This window comes from Conger conger, chromosome 13 (assembly GCF_963514075.1).
Source record: "Conger conger chromosome 13, fConCon1.1, whole genome shotgun sequence".
Lineage (NCBI taxonomy): Eukaryota > Metazoa > Chordata > Actinopteri > Anguilliformes > Congridae > Conger > Conger conger.
Window position 1 is genome coordinate 44,967,474 of NC_083772.1, and position 22,157 is coordinate 44,989,630.

Here is a 22,157-nt window from a genome sequence, read left to right on the forward strand (position 1 = left end):
GGCTGTATGTCTCTGTGGCGCTATCGGTTAGCGCGTTCGGCTGTTAACCGAAAGGTTGGTGGTTCAAGCCCACCCAGGGACGGTGGACTGTCCTCCGCATCGTTTTCATCGTAACTTTCTGATGCGCAAGCATGACCCAACTTAGGCTTCTGAGCTTTGTCTCACACAGCATTTGCGGTATTGCAGAAACGCCAAGCAACATTGCAAAATACACATTTCAAAAAAGCGAAGTACAGGTAAAATTTCTTCAAAATGGTGCAATGACAACTCGTTTCATTGCTCTCTTTCTCTACTTTTACATTACATGAAAACAAGGACAAATCACATCATATCACAATAATATAAAGTATCATTTTGTCAGAGATGTTTCAAAAGATGTCACCAGGATGAGCCAATATTTGCACTTACGATACCAGCAGGTAGGTAGTCAGGTGTTGGGGGAAAACAAGGCACCGCTGGGATTCCAACCCAGGATCTCCTGTTTACAAGACAGGCACTTTGAACAACTAAGCCACAGCGCCTGATGTGGCACGTGCGCTTAGTATTACTCTTCTTTCAAACTATTGATGTCTCCAGTGCGTTCAGTAAACGTAACGCCCAACGTGGGGCTCAAACCCACGACCCTGAGATTAAGAGTCTCATGCTCTACCGACTGAGCTAGCCGGGCTTGGGTAAACTGCAGCCGGCAGCAACTTTCCGGCAGAGTGACATCACTTCATCACCTGATCTTGTGAAAAAGAATGTCTGGATAACTTCAACACAGGAACCCGGCAGCCTTCAGCTGTATGTCTCTGTGGCGTAATCGATTAGCGCGTTCGGCTGTTAACCGAAAAGTTGGTGGTCCGAGTCCACCCAGGGACGGTGGACTGTCCTCCGCATCGTTTTCATCGTAACTTTCTGATGAGCAAGCATGACCCAACTTAGGCTTCTGAGCTTTGTCTCACACAGCATTTGCGGTATTGCAGAAACGCCAAGCAACATTGCAAAATACACATTTCAAAAAAGCGAAGTACAGGTAAAATTTCTCCAAAATGGTGCAATGACAACTCGTTTCATTGCTCTCTTTCTCTACTTTTACATTACCTGAAAACAAGGAGAGATCACATCATATCACAATAATATAAAGTATCATTTTGTCAGAAATGTTGCAAAAGATGTCACCAGGATGAGCCAATCTTTGCACTTTTGATGCCAGCAGGTAGGTAGTCAGGTGTGGGGGGAAAACAAGGCACCTCTGGGATTCGAACCCAGGATCGCCTGTTTACTAGACAGGCACTTTGACCAACTAAGCCACAGCGCCTGATGCTGCGTATGCACTTGGTTATACTCTTCTTTCAAACTATTGATGTCTCCAGTGCGTTCAGTAAACGTAACGCCCAACGTGGGGCTCAAACCCACGACCCTGAGATTAAGAGTCTCATGCTCTACCGACTGAGCTAGCCGGGCTTGGGTAAACTGCAGCTGGCAGCAACTTTCCGGCAGAGTGACATCACTTCATCACCTGATCTTGTGAAAAAGAATGTCTGGATAACTTCAACACAGGAACCCGGCAGCCTTCGGCTGTATGTCTCTGTGGCGCAATCGGTTAGCGCGTTCGGCTGTTAACCGAAAGGTTGGTGGTTCAAGCCCACCCAGGGACGGTGGACTGTCCTCCGCATCGTTTTCATCGTAACTTTCTGATGAGCAAGCATGACCCAACTTAGGCTTCTGAGCTTTGTCTCACACAGCATTTGCGATATTGCAGAAACGCCAAGCAACATTGCAAAATACACATTTCAAAAAAGCGAAGTTCAGGTAAAATTTCTCCAAAATGGTGCAATGACAACTCGTTTCATTGCTCTCTTTCTCTACTTTTACATTACATGAAAACAAGGAGAAATCACATCATATCACAATAATATAAAGTATCATTTTGTCAGAGATGTTTCAAAAGATGTCACCAGGATGAGCCAATCTTTGCACTTTTGATGCCAGCAGGTAGGTAGTCAGGTGTGGGGGGGAAAACAAGGCACCGCTGGGATTCCAACCCAGGATCTCCTGTTTACTAGACAGGCACTTTGACCAACTAAGCCACAGCGCCTGATGCTGCGTATGCACTTGGTTATACTCTTCTTTCAAAGTATTGATGTCTCCAGTGCGTTCAGTAAAGGTAACGCCCAACGTGGGGCTCAAACCCACGACCCTGAGATTAAGAGTCTCATGCTCTACCGACTGAGCTAGCCGGGCTTGGGTAAACTGCAGCCGGCAGCAACTTTCCGGCAGAGTGACATCACTTCATCACCTGATCTTGTGAAAAAGAATGTCTGGATAACTTCAACACAGGAACCCGGCAGCCTTCAGCTGTATGTCTCTGTGGCGTAATCGATTAGCGCGTTCGGCTGTTAACCGAAAAGTTGGTGGTCCGAGTCCACCCAGGGACGGTGGACTGTCCTCCGCATCGTTTTCATCGTAACTTTCTGATGCGCAAGCATGACCAAACTTAGGCTTCTGAGCTTTGTCTCACACAGCATTTGCGGTATTGCAGAAACGCCAAGCAACATTGCAAAATACACATTTCAAAAAAGCGAAGTACAGGTAAGATTTCTCCAACATGGTGCAATGACAACTCGTTTCATTGCTCTCTTTCTCTACTTTTACATTACATGAAAACAAGGACAAATCACATCATATCACAATAATATAAAGTATCATTTTGTCAGAAATGTTGCAAAAGATGTCACCAGAATGAGCCAATCTTTGCACTTTTGATGCCAGCAGGTAGGTAGTCAGGTGTGGGGGGAAAACAAGGCACCGCTGGGATTCGAACCCAGGATCTTCTGTTTACTAGACAGGCACTTTGACCAACTAAGCCACAGCGCCTGATGCTGCGTATGCACTTGGTTATACTCTTCTTTCAAACTATTGATGTCTCCAGTGCGTTCAGTAAAGGTAACGCCCAACGTGGGGCTCGAACCCACTACCCTGAGATTAACAGTCTCATGCTCTACCGACTGAGCTAGCTTGGGGAAAATGCAGCTGGCAGCAACTTTCCGGCAGAGTGACATCACTTCATCACCTGATCTTGTGAAAAAGAATGTCTGGATAACTTCAACACAGGAACCCGGCAGCCTTCGGCTGTATGTCTCTGTGGCGCTATCGGTTAGCGCGTTCGGCTGTTAACCGAAAGGTTGGTGGTTCAAGCCCACCAAGGGACGGTGGACTGTCCTCCGCATCGTTTTCATCGTAACTTTCTGATGCGCAAGTGTGACAAGGCGAGTTAGACTCGCTGTTGTCCCTAATGGTGCAGTAATTGGGGTGGGGGAGTGGCACCGGCAGGACCTCATCTTTTGGACCAATCTCTTGGCTCCCTACCTTTTAAATGTTTTTCCTTTCGCTTCCTGTGATCTTTCTGATTGATTTCCTGTTTCCTGTCTCGTCCTCTCCTCATGTCTGCCTGCCTTACCATGAGAGGTAAGAGAACATCTATTCTGTTTTCCCCCTGATAGTGTTGCGTGGGTTAGGAACTTCGCAGATTAACACAATGCTTTGGTTGCAGCTAGCCATCCGTTATCTGTTGGGTAATTCGTCGCGATTTAGCTGTGTCCCCTGATTTCGGTAGGTGGGCTATATTTTTATAGTTGTAATTACTTGACATTTATCGACAGTAATGTTATTTTCTTCCAATTCATTTATTAAGATGCGTCTGTTTGCGGAGTCTTCTCCGAAACACGGAAGTAACAACTCGCGCAACTTAGAATTCCATGGATTGTTTGGTAATGTACCGTTTTGCTGTATGTATATTCCGATTGGATTTTAATTATAAAATACCAGATTAACAGTGACTTTCTTCACTTTGTAGGTGCAATAGTCACTGCTGTTTTGCCTCGCTGTTTTATTTGAAGTTCGTTTGGTTGCGCTTATCAGGCGGGCGGAACCCGTCTGCTGTTGAGTACGTTCGCTAGTGTCCCGCATTGCACGGCTATAGACTAGTTGTTGGCCGGACGACCTAAGGTGCGCAGCGGTTGGTGCGCGTGGTGTGTAGCCTATATTAGACCTCCGTGCCTGGAGTCGTCTTGGTGTGGCTTCTTAGAGGGGCACTTGTACTTTATTTTCTTTATTTTCATGTATTGAAGCAACTGGTATAGGTAGGCTGTAGTTAGGTTATTTCTTGGACTGTTAGGACTTGTCTCTTGTTGTATGGTGGGCTCGGTGCTGATTGGTGGCGGGGTTAGTCAATAGGGGTACCCTCCTCACGTGTTAGTGTGTAAGTGTTAATGGCACCTGAATCACATATAGTATCACCTTGTTTGTAGTAAGGCTTGCTGTGAGAGAGCACTGGGTTGTAACTACACATTGGCAGCCCTGAAGGTGAGTATGCCCCATCCCATCAGCGTCGTCACCCACCATCCTTAAGCTTTACATCAGTCTATTTTATTCCTATTTATTCTGGTAAAATTGACATTCAAAACAACACCCATACAAGTCTTTTAAAATGGACACAATCTTATCGGAATCACTCCTCTCGGCCTGACTACGGTACTTAATTTCCTGTCTCGCCTCACCCTCCAAGTGATCAAAGAAAAAGAAGGCTCGTTCCTCAACAGGCACCCGCCGGGCACGCATACAGGCTTCGACCTCATCCACCCATTCAGTCACACCTATGCCAGATTTCCCATTAAACATAGGGCATTTTCGATCACGAGGAACATAAACAATTCGTTCGGTTAAGCTAGGGGGATCATTTGATGCCAGCCCACCAGGGGTCGGTAATGGAGAGTGTCCAGGAGCCTGTTGCTGCAACCGTACGTTATCAGCTTGCAATTCAGCCACCAAATCACTTAGTTGCTGCATATCTTCATCCATATTGACCCCACCTAAGCAAAACCAATGTCCCCCCCAACAAAAATAATATACAAAGGCAACAAATACTGGGAGGCAGACGTCTTAGCTTGATGGCGGCCGCTCAGTTGGTGGTCTTTGATCTTCCAAGTCAACTGCTGTTTTGCCTCGAAACGCTCGGAAAAATAAAAGACAAAAAAAATAAAAAAATACAGACAATGCTGATTAACCACTTGAACCAACTGGTATTTTCTCTGTCTTTCTGACAATAATACACACGTCTCTGCTTTTACACCAAAAGAGTAGACCCTGCGCGCAGCGCCAGAATGTAACCGGGTGCATAGATGTAAGGTTCAACCTAAAGTACGCCCAGTCACACAATATAACAGAGGCCCCCTTTACAGTTTGATAATAACAAGACAGAGACGTGGTCTAAGTTAAATACAATTACTTTATTAAATCAATTCTGCTGGAAGGCAATAATGAGGTTAAGACAAAAGCTCATATTCATATAAAAATATATTTATTTTGAATATGAGCTTTTGTCTTAACCTCATTATTGCCTTCCAGCAGAATTGATTTAATAAAGTAATTGTATTTAACTTAGACCACGTCTCTGTCTTGTTATTATCAAACTGTAAAGGAGGCCTCTGTTATATTGTGTGACTGGGCGTACTTTAGGTTGAACCTTACATCTATGCACCCGGTTACACAAGCATGACCCAACTTAGGCTTCTGAGCTTTGTCTCACACAGCATTTGCGATATTGCAGAAACGCCAAGCAACATTGCAAAATACACATTTCAAAAAAGCGAAGTACAGGTAAAATTTCTCCAAAATGGTGCAATGACAACTCGTTTCATTGCTCTCTTTCTCTACTTTTACATTACATGAAAACAAGGAGAGATCACATCATATCACAATAATATAAAGTATCATTTTGTCAGAAATGTTGCAAAAGATGTCACCAGGATGAGCCAATCTTTGCACTTTTGATGCCAGCAGGTAGGTAGTCAGGTGTGGGGGGAAAACAAGGCACCTCTGGGATTCGAACCCAGGATCGCCTGTTTACTAGACAGGCACTTTGACCAACTAAGCCACAGCGCCTGATGCTGCGTATGCACTTGGTTATACTCTTCTTTCAAACTATTGATGTCTCCAGTGCGTTCAGTAAACGTAACGCCCAACGTGGGGCTCAAACCCACGACCCTGAGATTAAGAGTCTCATGCTCTACCGACTGAGCTAGCCGGGCTTGGGTAAACTGCAGCTGGCAGCAACTTTCCGGCAGAGTGACATCACTTCATCACCTGATCTTGTGAAAAAGAATGTCTGGATAACTTCAACACAGGAACCCGGCAGCCTTCGGCTGTATGTCTCTGTGGCGCAATCGGTTAGCGCGTTCGGCTGTTAACCGAAAGGTTGGTGGTTCAAGCCCACCCAGGGACGGTGGACTGTCCTCCGCATCGTTTTCATCGTAACTTTCTGATGAGGAAGCATGACCCAACTTAGGCTTCTGAGCTTTGTCTCACACAGCATTTGCGATATTGCAGAAACGCCAAGCAACATTGCAAAATACACATTTCAAAAAAGCGAAGTTCAGGTAAAATTTCTCCAAAATGGTGCAATGACAACTCGTTTCATTGCTCTCTTTCTCTACTTTTACATTACATGAAAACAAGGAGAAATCACATCATATCACAATAATATAAAGTATCATTTTGTCAGAGATGTTTCAAAAGATGTCACCAGGATGAGCCAATCTTTGCACTTTTGATGCCAGCAGGTAGGTAGTCAGGTGTGGGGGGGAAAACAAGGCACCGCTGGGATTCCAACCCAGGATCTCCTGTTTACTAGACAGGCACTTTGACCAACTAAGCCACAGCGCCTGATGCTGCGTATGCACTTGGTTATACTCTTCTTTCAAAGTATTGATGTCTCCAGTGCGTTCAGTAAAGGTAACGCCCAACGTGGGGCTCGAACCCACGACCCTGAGATTAAGAGTCTCATGCTCTACTGACTGAGCTAGCCAGGCTTGGGTAAACTACAGCTGGCAGCAACTTTCCGGCAGAGTGACATCACTTCATCACCTGATCTTGTGAAAAAGAATGTCTGGATAACTTCAACACAGGAACCCGGCAGCCTTCAGCTGTATGTCTCTGTGGTGCAATCGGTTAGCGCGTTCGGCTGTTAACCGAAAGGTTGGTGGTTCAAGCCCACCCAGGGACGGTGGGCTGTCCTCCGCATTGTTTTCATCGTAACTTTCTGATGCGCAAGCATGACCCAACTTAGGCTTCTGAGCTTTGTCTCACACAGCATTTGCGGTATTGCAGAAACGCCAAGCAACATTGCAAAATACACATTTCAAAAAAGCGAAGTACAGGTAAAATTTCTCCAAAATGGTGCAATGACAACTCGTTTCATTGCTCTCTTTCTCTACTTTTACATTCGATGAAAACAAGGAGAAATCACATCATATCACAATAATATAAAGTATCATTTTGTCAGAGATGTTTCAAAAGATGTCACCAGGATGAGCCAATATTTGCACTTACGATACCAGCAGGTAGGTAGTCAGGTGTGGGGGAAAACAAGGCACCGCTGGGATTCCAACCCAGGATCTCCTGTTTACAAGACAGGCACTGTGACCAACTAAGCCACAGCGCCTGATGCTGCGTAAGCATTTGGTTATACTCTTCTTTCAAAGTATTGATGTCTCCAGTGCGTTCAGTAAAGGTAACGCCCAACGTGGGGCTCGAACCCACGACCCTGAGATTAAGAGTCTCATGCTCTACCGACTGAGCTAGTCGGGCTTGGGGAAAATGCAGCTGGCAGCAACTTTCCGGCAGAGTGACATCACTTCATCACCTGATCTTGTGAAAAAGAATGTCTGGAAAACTTCAACACAGGAACCCGGCAGCCTTCGGCTGTATGTCTCTGTGGCGCAATCGGTTAGCGCGTTCGGCTGTTAACCGAAAGGTTGGTGGTTCAAGCCCACCCAGGGACGGTGGACTGTCCTCCGCATCGTTTTCATCGTAACTTTCTGATGCGCAAGCATGACCAAACTTAGGCTTCTGAGCTTTGTCTCACACAGCATTTGCGTTATTGCAGAAACAACAAGCAACATTGCAAAATACACATTTCAAAAAAGCGAAGTACAGGTAAGATTTCTCCAACATGGTGCAATGACAACTCGTTTCATTGCTCTCTTTCTCTACTTTTACATTACATGAAAACAAGGAGAAATCACATCATATCACAATAATATAGAGTATCATTTTGTCAGAAATGTTGCAGAAGATGTCACCAGGATGAGCCAATCTTTGCACTTTTGATGCCAGCAGGTAGGTAGTCAGGTGTTGGGGGAAAACAAGGCACCGCTGGGATTCCAACCCAGGATCTCCTGTTTACAAGACAGGCACTTTGAACAACTAAGCCAAAGCGCCTGATGCGGCACGTGCGCTTAGTTACACTCTTCTTTCAAAGTATTGATGTCTCCAGTGCGTTCAGTAAAGGTAACGCCCAACGTGGGGCTCGAACCCACGACCCTGAGATTAAGAGTCTCATGCTCTACCGACTGAGCTAGCCGGGCTTGAGTAAACGACAGCTGGCAGCAACTTCCCGGCAGAGTGACATCACTTCATCACCTGATCTTGTGAAAAAGAATGTCTGGATAACTTCAACACAGGAACCCGGCAGCCTTCGGCTGTATGTCTCTGTGGCGCAATCGGTTAGCAAGTTCGGCTGTTAACCGTAAAGGTTGGTGGTTCAAGCCCACCCAGGGACGGTGGACTGTCCTCCGCATCGTTTTCATCGTAACTTTCTGATGCGCAAGCATGACCCAACTTAGGCTTCTGAGCTTTGTCTCACACAGCATTTGCGATATTGCAGAAACAACAAGCAACATTGCAAAATACACATTTCAAAAAAGCGAAGTACAGGTAAGATTTCTCCAAAATGGTGCAATGACAACTCGTTTCATTGCTCTCTTTCTCTACTTTTACATTAGATGAAAACAAGGAGAAATCACATCATATCACAATAATATAAAGTATCATTTTGTCAGAGATGTTTCAAAAGATGTCACCAGGATGAGCCAATATTTGCACTTTTGATGCCATCAGGTAGGTAGTCAGGTGTGGGGGAAAACAAGGCACCGCTGGGATTCCAACCCAGGATCTCCTGTTTACTAGACAGGCACTTTGACCAACTAAGCCACAGCGCCTGATGCTGCGTATGCACTTGGATATACTCTTCTTTCAAACTATTGATGTCTCCAGTGCGTTCAGTAAAGGTAACGCCCAACGTGGGGCTCGAACCCACGACCCTGAGATTAAGAGTCTCATGCTCTACCGACTGAGCTAGCCAGGCTTGGGTAAACGATAGCTGGCAGCAACTTTCCGGCAGAGTGACATCACTTCATCACCTGATCTTGTGAAAAAGAATTTCTGGATAACTTCAACACAGGAACCCGGCAGCCTTCGGCTGTATGTCTCTGTGGCGTAATCGATTAGCGCGTTCGGCTGTTAACCGAAAAGTTGGTGGTCCGAGCCCACCCAGGGACGGTGGACTGTCCACCACATCATTTTCATCGAAACTTTCTGATGCGCAAGCATGACCCAACTTAGGCTTCTGAGCTTTGTCTCACACAGCATTTGCGATATTGCAGAAACAACAAGCAACATTGCAAAATACACATTTCAAAAAAGCGAAGTACAGGTAAGATTTCTCCAACATGGTGCAATGACAACTCGTTTCATTGCTCTCTTTCTCTACTTTTACATTACATGAAAACAAGGAGAAATCACATCATATCACAATAATATAAAGTATCATTTTGTCAGAAATGATGCAAAAGATGTCACCAGGATGAGCCAATCTTTGCACTTTTGATGCCAGCAGGTCGGTAGTCAGGTGTGGTGAAAACAAGGCACCGCTGGGATTCGAAACCAGGATCTCCTGTTTACTAGACAGGCACTTTGACCAACTAAGCCACAGCGCCTGATACGGCATAAGTTCTTGGTTACACTCTTCTTTCAAACTATTGATGTCTCCAGTGCGTTCAGTAAAGCTAACGCCCAACTTGGGGCTCGAACCCACGACCCTGAGATTAAGAGTCTCATGCTCTACCGGCTGAGCTAGCCGGGCTAGGGTAAACAATATCTGGCAGCAACTTCCCGGCAGAGTGACATCACTTCATCACCTGATCTTGTGAAAAAGAATGTCTGAATAACTTCAACACAGGAACCCGGCAGCCTTCGGCTGTATGTCTCTGTGGCGCAATCGGTTAGCGCGTTCGGCTGTTAACCGAAAGGTTGGTGGTTCAAGCCCACCCAGGGACGGTGGACTGTCCACCACATCATTTTCATCGTAACTTTCTGATGCGCAAGCATGACCCAACTTAGGCTTCTGAGCTTTGTCTCACACAGCATTTGCGGTATTGCAGAAACGCCAAGCAACATTACAAAATACACATTTCAAAAAAGCGAAGTACAGGTAAGATTTCTCCAACATGGTGCAATGACAACTTGTTTCATTTCTCTCTTTCTCTACTTTTACATTAGATGAAAACAAGGAGAAATCACATCATATCACAATAATATAAAGTATCATTTTGTCAGAAATGTCGCCAGGATGAGCCAATCTTTGCACTTACGATACCAGCAGGTCGGTAGTCAGGTGTGGGGAAAACAAGGCACCACTGGGATTCAAACCCAGGATCTCCTGTTTACTAGACAGGCACTTTGACCAACTAAGCCACAGCGCCTGATGCGGCATTGGTACTTGGTTATACTCTTCTTTCAAACAATTGATGTCTCCAGTGCGTTCAGTAAAGGTAACGCCCAACGTGGGGCTCGAACCCACGACCCTGAGATTAAGAGTCTCATGCTCTACCGACTGAGCTAGCCGGGCTTGAGTAAACGACAGCTGGCAGCAACTTCCCGGCAGAGTGACATCACTTCATCACCTGATCTTGTGAAAAAGAATGTCTGGATAACTTCAACACAGGAACCCGGCAGCCTTCAGCTGTCTGTCTCTGTGGCGCAATCGGTTAGCGCGTTCGGCTGTTAACCGAAAGGTTGGTGGTTCAAGCCCACCCAGGGACGATGGACTGTCCTCCGCATCTTTTTCATCGTAACTTTCTGATGCGCAAGCATGACCCAACTTAGGCTTCTGAGCTTTGTCTCACACAGCATTTGCGATATTACACAAACAACAAGCAACATTGCAAAATACACATTTCAAAAAAGCGAAGTACAGGTAAGATTTCTCCAACATGGTGCAATGACAACTCGTTTCATTGCTCTCTTTCTCTACTTTTACATTACATGAAAACAAGGAGAAATCACATCATATCACAATAATATAAAGTATCATTTTGTCAGAAATGATGCAAAAGATGTCACCAGGATGAGCCAATCTTTGCACTTTTGATGCCAGCAGGTAGGTAGTCAGGTGTGGGGTGAAAACAAGGCACCGCTGGGATTCGGACCCTGGATCTCCTGTTTACTAGAGAGGCACTTTGACCAACTAAGCCACAGCGCCTGATGCAGCATAGGCACTTGGTTATACTCTGCTTTCAAACTATTGATGCCTCCAGTGCGTTCAGTAAAGGTAACACCCAACGTGGGGCTCCAACCCACGAGCCTGAGATTAAGAGTCTCATGCTCTACCGACTGAGCTAGCCGGGCTAGGGTAAACGATATCTGGCAGCAACTTCCCGGCAGAGTGACATCACTTCATCACCTGATCTTGTGAAAAAGAATGTCTGGATAACTTCAACACAGGAACCCGGCAGCCATCGGCTGTATGTCTCTGTGGCGCAATCGGTTAGCGCGTTAGGCTGTTAACCGAAAGTTTGGTGGTTCAAGCCCACCCAGGGATGGTGGACTGTCCTCCACATCATTTTCATCATAACTTTCTGACGGTGGACTGTCCTCCACATCGTTTTCATTGTAACTTTCTGATGCGCAAGCATGACCAAACTTAGGCTTCTGAGCTTTGTCTCACACAGCATTTGCGTTATTTCAGAAACAACAAGCAACATTGCAAAATACACATTTCAAAAAAGCGAAGTACAGGTAAGATTTCTCCAACATGGTGCAATGACAACTCGTTTCATTGCTCTCTTTCTCTACTTTTACATTACATGAAAACAAGGAGAAATCACATCATATCACAATAATATAGAGTATCATTTTGTCAGAAATGTTGCAGAAGATGTCACCAGGATGAGCCAATCTTTGCACTTTTGATGCCAGCAGGTAGGTAGTCAGGTGTTGGGGGAAAACAAGGCACCGCTGGGATTCCAACCCAGGATCTCCTGTTTACAAGACAGGCACTTTGAACAACTAAGCCACAGCGCCTGATGTGGCACGTGCGCTTAGTTACACTCTTCTTTCAAAGTATTGATGTCTCCAGTGCGTTCAGTAAAGGTAACGCCCAACGTGGGGCTCGAACCCACGACCCTGAGATTAAGAGTCTCATGCTCTACCGACTGAGCTAGCCGGGCTTGAGTAAACGACAGCTGGCAGCAACTTCCCGGCAGAGTGACATCACTTCATCACCTGATCTTGTGAAAAAGAATGTCTGGATAACTTCAACACAGGAACCCGGCAGCCTTCAGCTGTCTGTCTCTGTGGCGCAATCGGTTAGCGCGTTCGGCTGTTAACCGAAAGGTTGGTGGTTCAAGCCCACCCAGGGACGATGGACTGTCCTCCGCATCTTTTTCATCGTAACTTTCTGATGCGCAAGCATGACCCAACTTAGGCTTCTGAGCTTTGTCTCACACAGCATTTGCGATATTACACAAACAACAAGCAACATTGCAAAATACACATTTCAAAAAAGCGAAGTACAGGTAAGATTTCTCCAACATGGTGCAATGACAACTCGTTTCATTGCTCTCTTTCTCTACTTTTACATTACATGAAAACAAGGAGAAATCACATCGTATCACAATAATATAAAGTATGATTTTTTCAGAAATTTTGCAAAAGAATGACACCAGGATAAGCCAATCTTTGCACTTTTGATGCCAGCAGGTCGGTAGTCAGGTGTGGGGGGAAAACAAGGCACCGCTGGGATTCGAAGACAGGATCTCCTGTTTACTAGACAGGCGCTTTGACCAACTAAGCTACAGCACCAGATGCTTCACTTGCACTTGGTTATGCTCTTCTTTCAAACTATTAATGTCTCCAGTGCGTTCAGTAAAGGTAACGCCCAACATGGGATTCGAACCCACGACCTTGAGATTAAGAGTCTCATGCTCGACCGACTGAGCTAGGCAGGCTTGGGTAAACGATATCTGGCAGCTACTTCCCGGCAGAGTGACATCACTTCATCACCTGATCTTGTGAAAAAGAATGTCTGAATAACTTCAGCACAGGAACCCGGCAACGTTCGGCTGTATGTCTCTCTAGTGCTATCGGTTAGCGCGTTCGGCTGTTAACCGTAAAGGTTGGTGGTTCAAGCCCACCCAGGGACGGTGGACTGTCCTCCGCATCGTTTTCATCGTAACTTTCTGATGCGCAAGCATGACCCAACTTAGGCTTCTGAGCTTTGTCTCACACAGCATTTGCGATATTGCAGAAACAACAAGCAACATTGCAAAATACACATTTCAAAAAAGCGAAGTACAGGTAAGATTTCTCCAAAATGGTGCAATGACAACTCGTTTCATTGCTCTCTTTCTCTACTTTTACATTAGATGAAAACAAGGAGAAATCACATCATATCACAATAATATAAAGTATCATTTTGTCAGAGATGTTTCAAAAGATGTCACCAGGATGAGCCAATATTTGCACTTTTGATGCCATCAGGTAGGTAGTCAGGTGTGGGGGAAAACAAGGCACCGCTGGGATTCCAACCCAGGATCTCCTGTTTACTAGACAGGCACTTTGACCAACTAAGCCACAGCGCCTGATGCTGCGTATGCACTTGGATATACTCTTCTTTCAAACTATTGATGTCTCCAGTGCGTTCAGTAAAGGTAACGCCCAACGTGGGGCTCGAACCCACGACCCTGAGATTAAGAGTCTCATGCTCTACCGACTGAGCTAGCCAGGCTTGGGTAAACGATAGCTGGCAGCAACTTTCCGGCAGAGTGACATCACTTCATCACCTGATCTTGTGAAAAAGAATTTCTGGATAACTTCAACACAGGAACCCGGCAGCCTTCGGCTGTATGTCTCTGTGGCGTAATCGATTAGCGCGTTCGGCTGTTAACCGAAAAGTTGGTGGTCCGAGCCCACCCAGGGACGGTGGACTGTCCACCACATCATTTTCATCGAAACTTTCTGATGCGCAAGCATGACCCAACTTAGGCTTCTGAGCTTTGTCTCACACAGCATTTGCGATATTGCAGAAACAACAAGCAACATTGCAAAATACACATTTCAAAAAAGCGAAGTACAGGTAAGATTTCTCCAACATGGTGCAATGACAACTCGTTTCATTGCTCTCTTTCTCTACTTTTACATTACATGAAAACAAGGAGAAATCACATCATATCACAATAATATAAAGTATCATTTTGTCAGAAATGATGCAAAAGATGTCACCAGGATGAGCCAATCTTTGCACTTTTGATGCCAGCAGGTCGGTAGTCAGGTGTGGTGAAAACAAGGCACCGCTGGGATTCGAAACCAGGATCTCCTGTTTACTAGACAGGCACTTTGACCAACTAAGCCACAGCGCCTGATACGGCATAAGTTCTTGGTTACACTCTTCTTTCAAACTATTGATGTCTCCAGTGCGTTCAGTAAAGCTAACGCCCAACTTGGGGCTCGAACCCACGACCCTGAGATTAAGAGTCTCATGCTCTACCGACTGAGCTAGCCGGGCTAGGGTAAACAATATCTGGCAGCAACTTCCCGGCAGAGTGACATCACTTCATCACCTGATCTTGTGAAAAAGAATGTCTGAATAACTTCAACACAGGAACCCGGCAGCCTTCGGCTGTATGTCTCTGTGGCGCAATCGGTTAGCGCGTTCGGCTGTTAACCGAAAGGTTGGTGGTTCAAGCCCACCCAGGGACGGTGGACTGTCCACCACATCATTTTCATCGTAACTTTCTGATGCGCAAGCATGACCCAACTTAGGCTTCTGAGCTTTGTCTCACACAGCATTTGCGGTATTGCAGAAACGCCAAGCAACATTACAAAATACACATTTCAAAAAAGCGAAGTACAGGTAAGATTTCTCCAACATGGTGCAATGACAACTTGTTTCATTTCTCTCTTTCTCTACTTTTACATTAGATGAAAACAAGGAGAAATCACATCATATCACAATAATATAAAGTATCATTTTGTCAGAAATGTCGCCAGGATGAGCCAATCTTTGCACTTACGATACCAGCAGGTCGGTAGTCAGGTGTGGGGAAAACAAGGCACCACTGGGATTCAAACCCAGGATCTCCTGTTTACTAGACAGGCACTTTGACCAACTAAGCCACAGTGCCTGATGCGGCATTGGTACTTGGTTATACTCTTCTTTCAAACAATTGATGTCTCCAGTGCGTTCAGTAAAGGTAACGCCCAACGTGGGGCTCGAACCCACGACCCTGAGATTAAGAGTCTCATGCTCTACCGACTGAGCTAGCCAGGCTTGGGTAAACGACAGCTGGCAGCAACTTTCCGGCAGAGTGACATCACTTCATCACCTGATCTTGTGAAAAAGAATGTCTGGATAACTTCAACACAGGAACCCGGCAGCCTTCGGCTGTATGTCTCTGTGGCGCAATCGGTTAGTGCGTTCGGCTGTTAACCGAAAGGTTGGTGGTTCAAGCCCACCCAGGGACGGTGGACTGTCCACCACATCATTTTCATCGTAACTTTCTGATGCGCAAGCATGACCCAACTTAGGCTTCTGAGCTTTGTCTCACACAGCATTTGCGATATTGCAGAAACAACAAGCAACATTGCAAAATACACATTTCAAAAAAGCGAAGTACAGGTAAGATTTCTCCAACATGGTGCAATGACAACTCGTTTCATTGCTCTCTTTCTCTACTTTTACATTACATGAAAACAAGGAGAAATCACATCATATCACAATAATATAAAGTATCATTTTGTCAGAAATGATGCAAAAGATGTCACCAGGATGAGCCAATCTTTGCACTTTTGATGCCAGCAGGTAGGTAGTCAGGTGTGGGGTGAAAACAAGGCACCGCTGGGATTCGGACCCTGGATCTCCTGTTTACTAGAGAGGCACTTTGACCAACTAAGCCACAGCGCCTGATGCAGCATAGGCACTTGGTTATACTCTGCTTTCAAACTATTGATGCCTCCAGTGCGTTCAGTAAAGGTAACACCCAACGTGGGGCTCCAACCCACGAGCCTGAGATTAAGAGTCTCATGCTCTACCGACTGAGCTAGCCGGGCTAGGGTAAACGATATCTGGCAGCAACTTCCCGGCAGAGTGACATCACTTCATCACCTGATCTTGTGAAAAAGAATGTCTGGATAACTTCAACACAGGAACCCGGCAGCCTTCGGCTGTATGTCTCTGTGGCGCAATCGGTTAGCGCGTTAGGCTGTTAACCGAAAGGTTGGTGGTTCAAGCCCACCCAGGGATGGTGGACTGTCCTCCACATCATTTTCATCATAACTTTCTGACGGTGGACTGTCCTCCACATCGTTTTCATTGTAACTTTCTGATGCGCAAGCATGACCAAACTTAGGCTTCTGAGCTTTGTCTCACACAGCATTTGCGTTATTTCAGAAACAACAAGCAACATTGCAAAATACACATTTCAAAAAAGCGAAGTACAGGTAAGATTTCTCCAACATGGTGCAATGACAACTCGTTTCATTGCTCTCTTTCTCTACTTTTACATTACATGAAAACAAGGAGAAATCACATCATATCACAATAATATAGAGTATCATTTTGTCAGAAATGTTGCAGAAGATGTCACCAGGATGAGCCAATCTTTGCACTTTTGATGCCAGCAGGTAGGTAGTCAGGTGTTGGGGGAAAACAAGGCACCGCTGGGATTCCAACCCAGGATCTCCTGTTTACAAGACAGGCACTTTGAACAACTAAGCCACAGCGCCTGATGTGGCACGTGCGCTTAGTTACACTCTTCTTTCAAAGTATTGATGTCTCCAGTGCGTTCAGTAAAGGTAACGCCCAACGTGGGGCTCGAACCCACGACCCTGAGATTAAGAGTCTCATGCTCTACCGACTGAGCTAGCCGGGCTTGAGTAAACGACAGCTGGCAGCAACTTCCCGGCAGAGTGACATCACTTCATCACCTGATCTTGTGAAAAAGAATGTCTGGATAACTTCAACACAGGAACCCGGCAGCCTTCAGCTGTCTGTCTCTGTGGCGCAATCGGTTAGCGCGTTCGGCTGTTAACCGAAAGGTTGGTGGTTCAAGCCCACCCAGGGACGATGGACTGTCCTCCGCATCTTTTTCATCGTAACTTTCTGATGCGCAAGCATGACCCAACTTAGGCTTCTGAGCTTTGTCTCACACAGCATTTGCGATATTACACAAACAACAAGCAACATTGCAAAATACACATTTCAAAAAAGCGAAGTACAGGTAAGATTTCTCCAACATGGTGCAATGACAACTCGTTTCATTGCTCTCTTTCTCTACTTTTACATTACATGAAAACAAGGAGAAATCACATCGTATCACAATAATATAAAGTATGATTTTTTCAGAAATTTTGCAAAAGAATGACACCAGGATAAGCCAATCTTTGCACTTTTGATGCCAGCAGGTCGGTAGTCAGGTGTGGGGGGAAAACAAGGCACCGCTGGGATTCGAAGACAGGATCTCCTGTTTACTAGAAAGGCGCTTTGACCAACTAAGCTACAGCACCAGATGCTTCACTTGCACTTGGTTATGCTCTTCTTTCAAACTATTAATGTCTCCAGTGCGTTCAGTAAAGGTAACGCCCAACATGGGATTCGAACCCACGACCTTGAGATTAAGAGTCTCATGCTCGACCGACTGAGCTAGGCAGGCTTGGGTAAACGATATCTGGCAGCTACTTCCCGGCAGAGTGACATCACTTCATCACCTGATCTTGTGAAAAAGAATGTCTGAATAACTTCAGCACAGGAACCCGGCAACGTTCGGCTGTATGTCTCTCTAGTGCTATCGGTTAGCGCGTTCGGCTGTTAACCGAAAGGTTAGTGGTTCAAGCCCACCCAGGGATGGTGGACTGTCCTCCATGTCTTTTTCATCATAACTTTCTGATGCGCAAGCATGACCAAACTTAGGCTTCTGAGCTTTGTCTCAAACAGCATTTGCTGTATTGCAGAAACGCCAAGCAACATTGCAAAATTCACATTTCAAAAAATGGTAGTACAGGTAAGATGTCTCCTAAATGGTCAAATGACAATCTCTGTCTCTACTTTTACATTACCTTAAAACAAGGAGAATTCACTTTTTAAAGCAAATCTAAAGTATGATTTTGTAAGAAATGTTGCCACCAGGATCAGCCAATCTTTGCACTTTTGATGCCAGCAAGTTGGTAGTGGGGAAAACAAGGCACCGCTGGGATTCGCACAGTAGATCTCCTGTTGACTTGACAAGCAGTGGACTGTCCTCCGCTTCATTTTCATCATAACTTTCTGATGACCCAACTTAGGCTTCTGAGCTTTGTCTCACACACCATTCGCTGTATTGCAGAAATGAAAAGCAACATTGCAAAATACACTTTTAAAAAAACGTAGTACAGGTAAGATTTCTCCAACATGGTGGAATGACAACTTGTTTCATTGCTCTGTTTCTCTACTTTTACATTACATTAAAACAAGGAGAAATCACATCATATAACAATAATATAAGGTGTGATTTTGTCAGAAATGTTGCAAGTGATCAGCCAATCTTTGCACTTTTGATGCCAGCAGGTCGGTTGTCAGGTGTGGGGGAAAACAAGGCACCGCTGGGATTTGAACAAACGATCTTCTGTTTTCTAGAGAGGCACTTCGACCAACTAAGCCACAGCACCTGATGCTTCTCTTCTTTATACTCTTCATTCAAACTATTGACGTCTCCAGTGTTTTCAGTAAAGGTAAAGCCCAACCTGGGGCTCGAACCCATGACCCTGAGATTAAGAGTCTCATGCTGCACCGACTGAGAGAGCTGGCAGCAACTTCCCGGCAGAGTGACATCACTTCATCACCTGGGGCCTCATTTATAAACGTTGTGTATGCACAAAAGAATGCTTACGCCACTTTCTAAGCAAACTTTGGCATTTATAAAAAACGAACTTGACGGGGAAATGTGCGGTCCTCCACGGAAACTCTGACCCATACGTACGCACATTAACTGGAGAAATGAGAAAGTGCGACTCCGATGGCAATGGGATGAAACGCGAGAAATGGAGTGAAATTGATACCACTGTGTAAAATAAATAGAAATATTACCTCTCACGTATCATATATGAAGAGTTAATTTGCAAAAACGGATAAAAATCTCTCTTACAACGAATAAACAAACAGCTGTTTGATTGATGCTCCCTGGAGTGCCCAAAAAATATGATTTAGGATGATAAATATAAACGGAGATGATGTTGTAAAATAATCCCTCAAATATGTAGACAAATTGTTAAACAATACTTCATGTTATTAAATGTATTCTCATAAATAATAAGGTGAACAGTCGGACAAATTACGCTGCACTGATGCCGTTTACAATGCGTCAGTCGGGCAGAAACGAGTGCATAGTTTCATATATTGTTATCATATTCATATATTATGTTTTATAATGTGTTTATTGTTATGGATTTTTGTTTGTTTTATCTCTTAATTTTGTAACTGTGTTTTCAATGGTCCTCGACAAATAACGTGTATTATTATCGTTATTATTATTATTATTATTATTATTATTATTATCATCGTCATCATCACATTCGTTGTGCAGAACTGTTCGTCATTTACAATCAATCAGGATAATTCCCACACCTGTAGCTTTTCAGAGGCAATCAAATGGCTGAAATCCCTTTTCTTGGCCTTCTTTTCAGCGTTTGCCATTGTCGTCTTCATGAAATGCATATTCATTAGGGGTGTTTCACTGCCTATTTATAGGCAACTGTGGGCGGGACATGAAGCTGGCAAAGGTGCGCCACATTTAGAGTTGATTGTGATTTATAAAGGAAAACTGGCGTGGGACGTACGTATGCACTGTTTTATAAATCAGAATATTTTTGTGCGTACGCACGTCCTGGGTTTCATGCTTACGCAAACTTTTGACGTGAATCCGATGCACAGTTTTATAAATGAGGCCCCTGATCTTGTGAAAAAGAACGTCCGGATAACTGCAGCACAGGAACCGGGAGCTCACTGACGTCTGTCTCTGTGGCTCAATCGGTTTGCGTTTTTTGCTGTTAACTGAAAGTTTGGTGGTTTGGGCCCACCCAGGGACCGTGGACTGTCCTCCACTTCATCTTCATGATAACTTTCTGATGCGCAAGCATGACCCAACATAGGCTTCTGAGCTATGTCTCACACACCATTCCCAACAAGGATGTTGGCTGCCTCTATCCAGAATTTCTTAACCTCCTCACATTCCCCTAATATGTGCAATATGGGACAAACCCACGAGATGTTACTTGTTACATTATTGGCATTTGGCAGACTCTCTTATCCAGAGCGACGTACAGTTGATAAGACTAAGCAGGAGACAATCCCTCCCTCGAGCAATGCAGGGTTAATGGCCTTGCTCAGGGGCCCAACGGCTGTGCGGATCTCAGTATAGATTTTTTAAAATAATGATTTGAAATGATCATTGATTTATGTGGTCTTTGATTCTCAGCCCCTGCCAGGACAATTAATGGAAGGAATATTAAATGTATTTTCATGTTGTAGTGTCAGGGCGAGGAGTCGGCTTAGACTATTTCCAACAGAATAGTATTTATGTTTAGTAATGTGCATAACATATTCTATTTTTTATTTTAGTTGTTTTGTTCAATTCAGCCTTTTCTGTCTTCAATTTCAGTTCTGTTTTTTTTATAATACAGTGGGGCTACAATTTTGTCCTTGATGTCCTTAGACAGCTACTTTGTCTTGGCCATGGTGGAAACGTTGGAATCTGATTGATTGTGTGGACAGGTGTCTTTTATACAGCTACATAACGATGTAACGAGTTGACACAGGTGTTTTGGGTAATGAGTTGAGATTAGGAGTGCTTCTTAATGGAAAACTAACTGGTCTGTGGGAGGCAGAATTATTGCTGATTGGTAGGGGATCAAATACTTATTTCATGTGAAAATATTATATTACATTTATAAAATGTATATGATGTTGTTATTGTGGATTATTTTGTGATATTGAATGTTAAAATGTACCTATGATTAAAATTCTACACAGTTCCAGTGGGCAAACCTACAAAAACAGCAAGGGATCAAATAACTATTGCTCCCACTGTACCTCAAGCCTTTTCCAAATCACAGCAATTATGTTCTTCCTGGGCTATAAATTGCAGTCTGGATTTTTTCAAATTAGAGGAAAACCAGATAGTATTGTTGTGCAAAAATCATTTGATAGCTGCCCATATCAAAGCTGAATTGGATATAGACTCTTAATTAATGCTGATGAATTCTGCATGTTTTTGTTTAAGCTGAGAGAGAAAATTTTTCATTTGAAGGAGAGAAGTGTTGAACCTCCACCTAGTGGGTCGACCCGGAACAGATGGAATGTGATTAGAACGGCGTTATGGTCTGATCAATTTCTTGGGAGAAAGTCTACATCACCTGCTGTTGAACTTAAATCTGGTGATGACAGAATATAGTAAAGTATTGAAAATATTGGGAGGTGCGATGAAAAGTAAGTGTAGTCCAACTCAGTTGGATTCTGAATACGCCATATGCCTATCAAGATCTCTCGTAAAAAATCTCAGGGCCTGAGAAGATGCGGCTTCCGTATTTGAAACGGTATTATTTAGTTGAACGGTCTAGATTACTATCATAGAATGTATTCATATCAGATCCGATGATCAAGGAGTATTCATTTAGTATCAGTAACTCCTTGGTTAACCGTGGAAAAAATAAAGGGTCAAATAATGTTGATGCATAAATGTTGCCTTGTATGGAAACAGAATGCCAGTATACCACTGTTATCTGAACTGATTCTTTTGATTGTTACATTTAATCAAAATTCTAACTCATTTTGATCTCCTGATGCAACAATTGGTTTATATTGCCAGTTTTGTCACCTTTGTACAAGGTGAGACTCCTGTAATAGCGCTCCATCTATATTTTTCCTGTGCAGTCACTCCAAAACTCAAGCACATTTATATGGTGAATTAAGCAAAAAAGGCAACACTGGGACTCAAAGCCAGGATCTTCTGTTTTCCAGACTGGCACCA

General features: G+C 44.4%; 29 non-coding genes across 29 annotated transcripts; 11 read left to right on the plus strand and 18 right to left on the minus strand.

Annotated features, from left to right (window-relative positions):
- The first annotated feature begins 8 nt into the window (after positions 1 to 8).
- trnan-guu (transfer RNA asparagine (anticodon GUU)) lies at positions 9 to 82 on the plus strand. Its single transcript has one exon. It is a non-coding gene; the product is annotated as a tRNA-Asn (tRNA).
- A 365-nt stretch (positions 83 to 447) lies between these two features.
- trnat-ugu (transfer RNA threonine (anticodon UGU)) lies at positions 448 to 521 on the minus strand. The gene has a single exon. It is a non-coding gene; the product is annotated as a tRNA-Thr (tRNA).
- A 73-nt stretch (positions 522 to 594) lies between these two features.
- On the minus strand, positions 595 to 667 carry trnak-cuu (transfer RNA lysine (anticodon CUU)). The gene has a single exon. It is a non-coding gene; the product is annotated as a tRNA-Lys (tRNA).
- Positions 668 to 1,373: 706 nt separating this feature from the next.
- Positions 1,374 to 1,446, minus strand: trnak-cuu (transfer RNA lysine (anticodon CUU)). Its single transcript has one exon. It is a non-coding gene; the product is annotated as a tRNA-Lys (tRNA).
- Positions 1,447 to 1,566: 120 nt separating this feature from the next.
- On the plus strand, positions 1,567 to 1,640 carry trnan-guu (transfer RNA asparagine (anticodon GUU)). Its single transcript has one exon. It is a non-coding gene; the product is annotated as a tRNA-Asn (tRNA).
- A 513-nt stretch (positions 1,641 to 2,153) lies between these two features.
- Positions 2,154 to 2,226, minus strand: trnak-cuu (transfer RNA lysine (anticodon CUU)). Its single transcript has one exon. It is a non-coding gene; the product is annotated as a tRNA-Lys (tRNA).
- Positions 2,227 to 2,785: 559 nt separating this feature from the next.
- trnat-agu (transfer RNA threonine (anticodon AGU)) lies at positions 2,786 to 2,859 on the minus strand. The gene has a single exon. It is a non-coding gene; the product is annotated as a tRNA-Thr (tRNA).
- A 3,139-nt stretch (positions 2,860 to 5,998) lies between these two features.
- On the minus strand, positions 5,999 to 6,071 carry trnak-cuu (transfer RNA lysine (anticodon CUU)). Its single transcript has one exon. It is a non-coding gene; the product is annotated as a tRNA-Lys (tRNA).
- A 120-nt stretch (positions 6,072 to 6,191) lies between these two features.
- trnan-guu (transfer RNA asparagine (anticodon GUU)) lies at positions 6,192 to 6,265 on the plus strand. The gene has a single exon. It is a non-coding gene; the product is annotated as a tRNA-Asn (tRNA).
- Positions 6,266 to 6,971: 706 nt separating this feature from the next.
- On the plus strand, positions 6,972 to 7,045 carry trnan-guu (transfer RNA asparagine (anticodon GUU)). Its single transcript has one exon. It is a non-coding gene; the product is annotated as a tRNA-Asn (tRNA).
- A 364-nt stretch (positions 7,046 to 7,409) lies between these two features.
- trnat-ugu (transfer RNA threonine (anticodon UGU)) lies at positions 7,410 to 7,483 on the minus strand. The gene has a single exon. It is a non-coding gene; the product is annotated as a tRNA-Thr (tRNA).
- Positions 7,484 to 7,556: 73 nt separating this feature from the next.
- On the minus strand, positions 7,557 to 7,629 carry trnak-cuu (transfer RNA lysine (anticodon CUU)). The gene has a single exon. It is a non-coding gene; the product is annotated as a tRNA-Lys (tRNA).
- Positions 7,630 to 7,749: 120 nt separating this feature from the next.
- Positions 7,750 to 7,823, plus strand: trnan-guu (transfer RNA asparagine (anticodon GUU)). The gene has a single exon. It is a non-coding gene; the product is annotated as a tRNA-Asn (tRNA).
- A 512-nt stretch (positions 7,824 to 8,335) lies between these two features.
- Positions 8,336 to 8,408, minus strand: trnak-cuu (transfer RNA lysine (anticodon CUU)). The gene has a single exon. It is a non-coding gene; the product is annotated as a tRNA-Lys (tRNA).
- A 706-nt stretch (positions 8,409 to 9,114) lies between these two features.
- trnak-cuu (transfer RNA lysine (anticodon CUU)) lies at positions 9,115 to 9,187 on the minus strand. Its single transcript has one exon. It is a non-coding gene; the product is annotated as a tRNA-Lys (tRNA).
- Positions 9,188 to 10,084: 897 nt separating this feature from the next.
- trnan-guu (transfer RNA asparagine (anticodon GUU)) lies at positions 10,085 to 10,158 on the plus strand. The gene has a single exon. It is a non-coding gene; the product is annotated as a tRNA-Asn (tRNA).
- A 498-nt stretch (positions 10,159 to 10,656) lies between these two features.
- trnak-cuu (transfer RNA lysine (anticodon CUU)) lies at positions 10,657 to 10,729 on the minus strand. Its single transcript has one exon. It is a non-coding gene; the product is annotated as a tRNA-Lys (tRNA).
- A 120-nt stretch (positions 10,730 to 10,849) lies between these two features.
- On the plus strand, positions 10,850 to 10,923 carry trnan-guu (transfer RNA asparagine (anticodon GUU)). The gene has a single exon. It is a non-coding gene; the product is annotated as a tRNA-Asn (tRNA).
- Positions 10,924 to 12,109: 1,186 nt separating this feature from the next.
- Positions 12,110 to 12,183, minus strand: trnat-ugu (transfer RNA threonine (anticodon UGU)). The gene has a single exon. It is a non-coding gene; the product is annotated as a tRNA-Thr (tRNA).
- Positions 12,184 to 12,256: 73 nt separating this feature from the next.
- trnak-cuu (transfer RNA lysine (anticodon CUU)) lies at positions 12,257 to 12,329 on the minus strand. The gene has a single exon. It is a non-coding gene; the product is annotated as a tRNA-Lys (tRNA).
- Positions 12,330 to 12,449: 120 nt separating this feature from the next.
- Positions 12,450 to 12,523, plus strand: trnan-guu (transfer RNA asparagine (anticodon GUU)). Its single transcript has one exon. It is a non-coding gene; the product is annotated as a tRNA-Asn (tRNA).
- Positions 12,524 to 13,815: 1,292 nt separating this feature from the next.
- trnak-cuu (transfer RNA lysine (anticodon CUU)) lies at positions 13,816 to 13,888 on the minus strand. Its single transcript has one exon. It is a non-coding gene; the product is annotated as a tRNA-Lys (tRNA).
- Positions 13,889 to 14,785: 897 nt separating this feature from the next.
- trnan-guu (transfer RNA asparagine (anticodon GUU)) lies at positions 14,786 to 14,859 on the plus strand. Its single transcript has one exon. It is a non-coding gene; the product is annotated as a tRNA-Asn (tRNA).
- A 351-nt stretch (positions 14,860 to 15,210) lies between these two features.
- On the minus strand, positions 15,211 to 15,284 carry trnat-agu (transfer RNA threonine (anticodon AGU)). Its single transcript has one exon. It is a non-coding gene; the product is annotated as a tRNA-Thr (tRNA).
- A 73-nt stretch (positions 15,285 to 15,357) lies between these two features.
- trnak-cuu (transfer RNA lysine (anticodon CUU)) lies at positions 15,358 to 15,430 on the minus strand. Its single transcript has one exon. It is a non-coding gene; the product is annotated as a tRNA-Lys (tRNA).
- Positions 15,431 to 15,550: 120 nt separating this feature from the next.
- trnan-guu (transfer RNA asparagine (anticodon GUU)) lies at positions 15,551 to 15,624 on the plus strand. Its single transcript has one exon. It is a non-coding gene; the product is annotated as a tRNA-Asn (tRNA).
- A 1,186-nt stretch (positions 15,625 to 16,810) lies between these two features.
- trnat-ugu (transfer RNA threonine (anticodon UGU)) lies at positions 16,811 to 16,884 on the minus strand. Its single transcript has one exon. It is a non-coding gene; the product is annotated as a tRNA-Thr (tRNA).
- Positions 16,885 to 16,957: 73 nt separating this feature from the next.
- trnak-cuu (transfer RNA lysine (anticodon CUU)) lies at positions 16,958 to 17,030 on the minus strand. The gene has a single exon. It is a non-coding gene; the product is annotated as a tRNA-Lys (tRNA).
- Positions 17,031 to 17,150: 120 nt separating this feature from the next.
- On the plus strand, positions 17,151 to 17,224 carry trnan-guu (transfer RNA asparagine (anticodon GUU)). The gene has a single exon. It is a non-coding gene; the product is annotated as a tRNA-Asn (tRNA).
- The last annotated feature ends 4,933 nt before the right edge of the window (positions 17,225 to 22,157 follow it).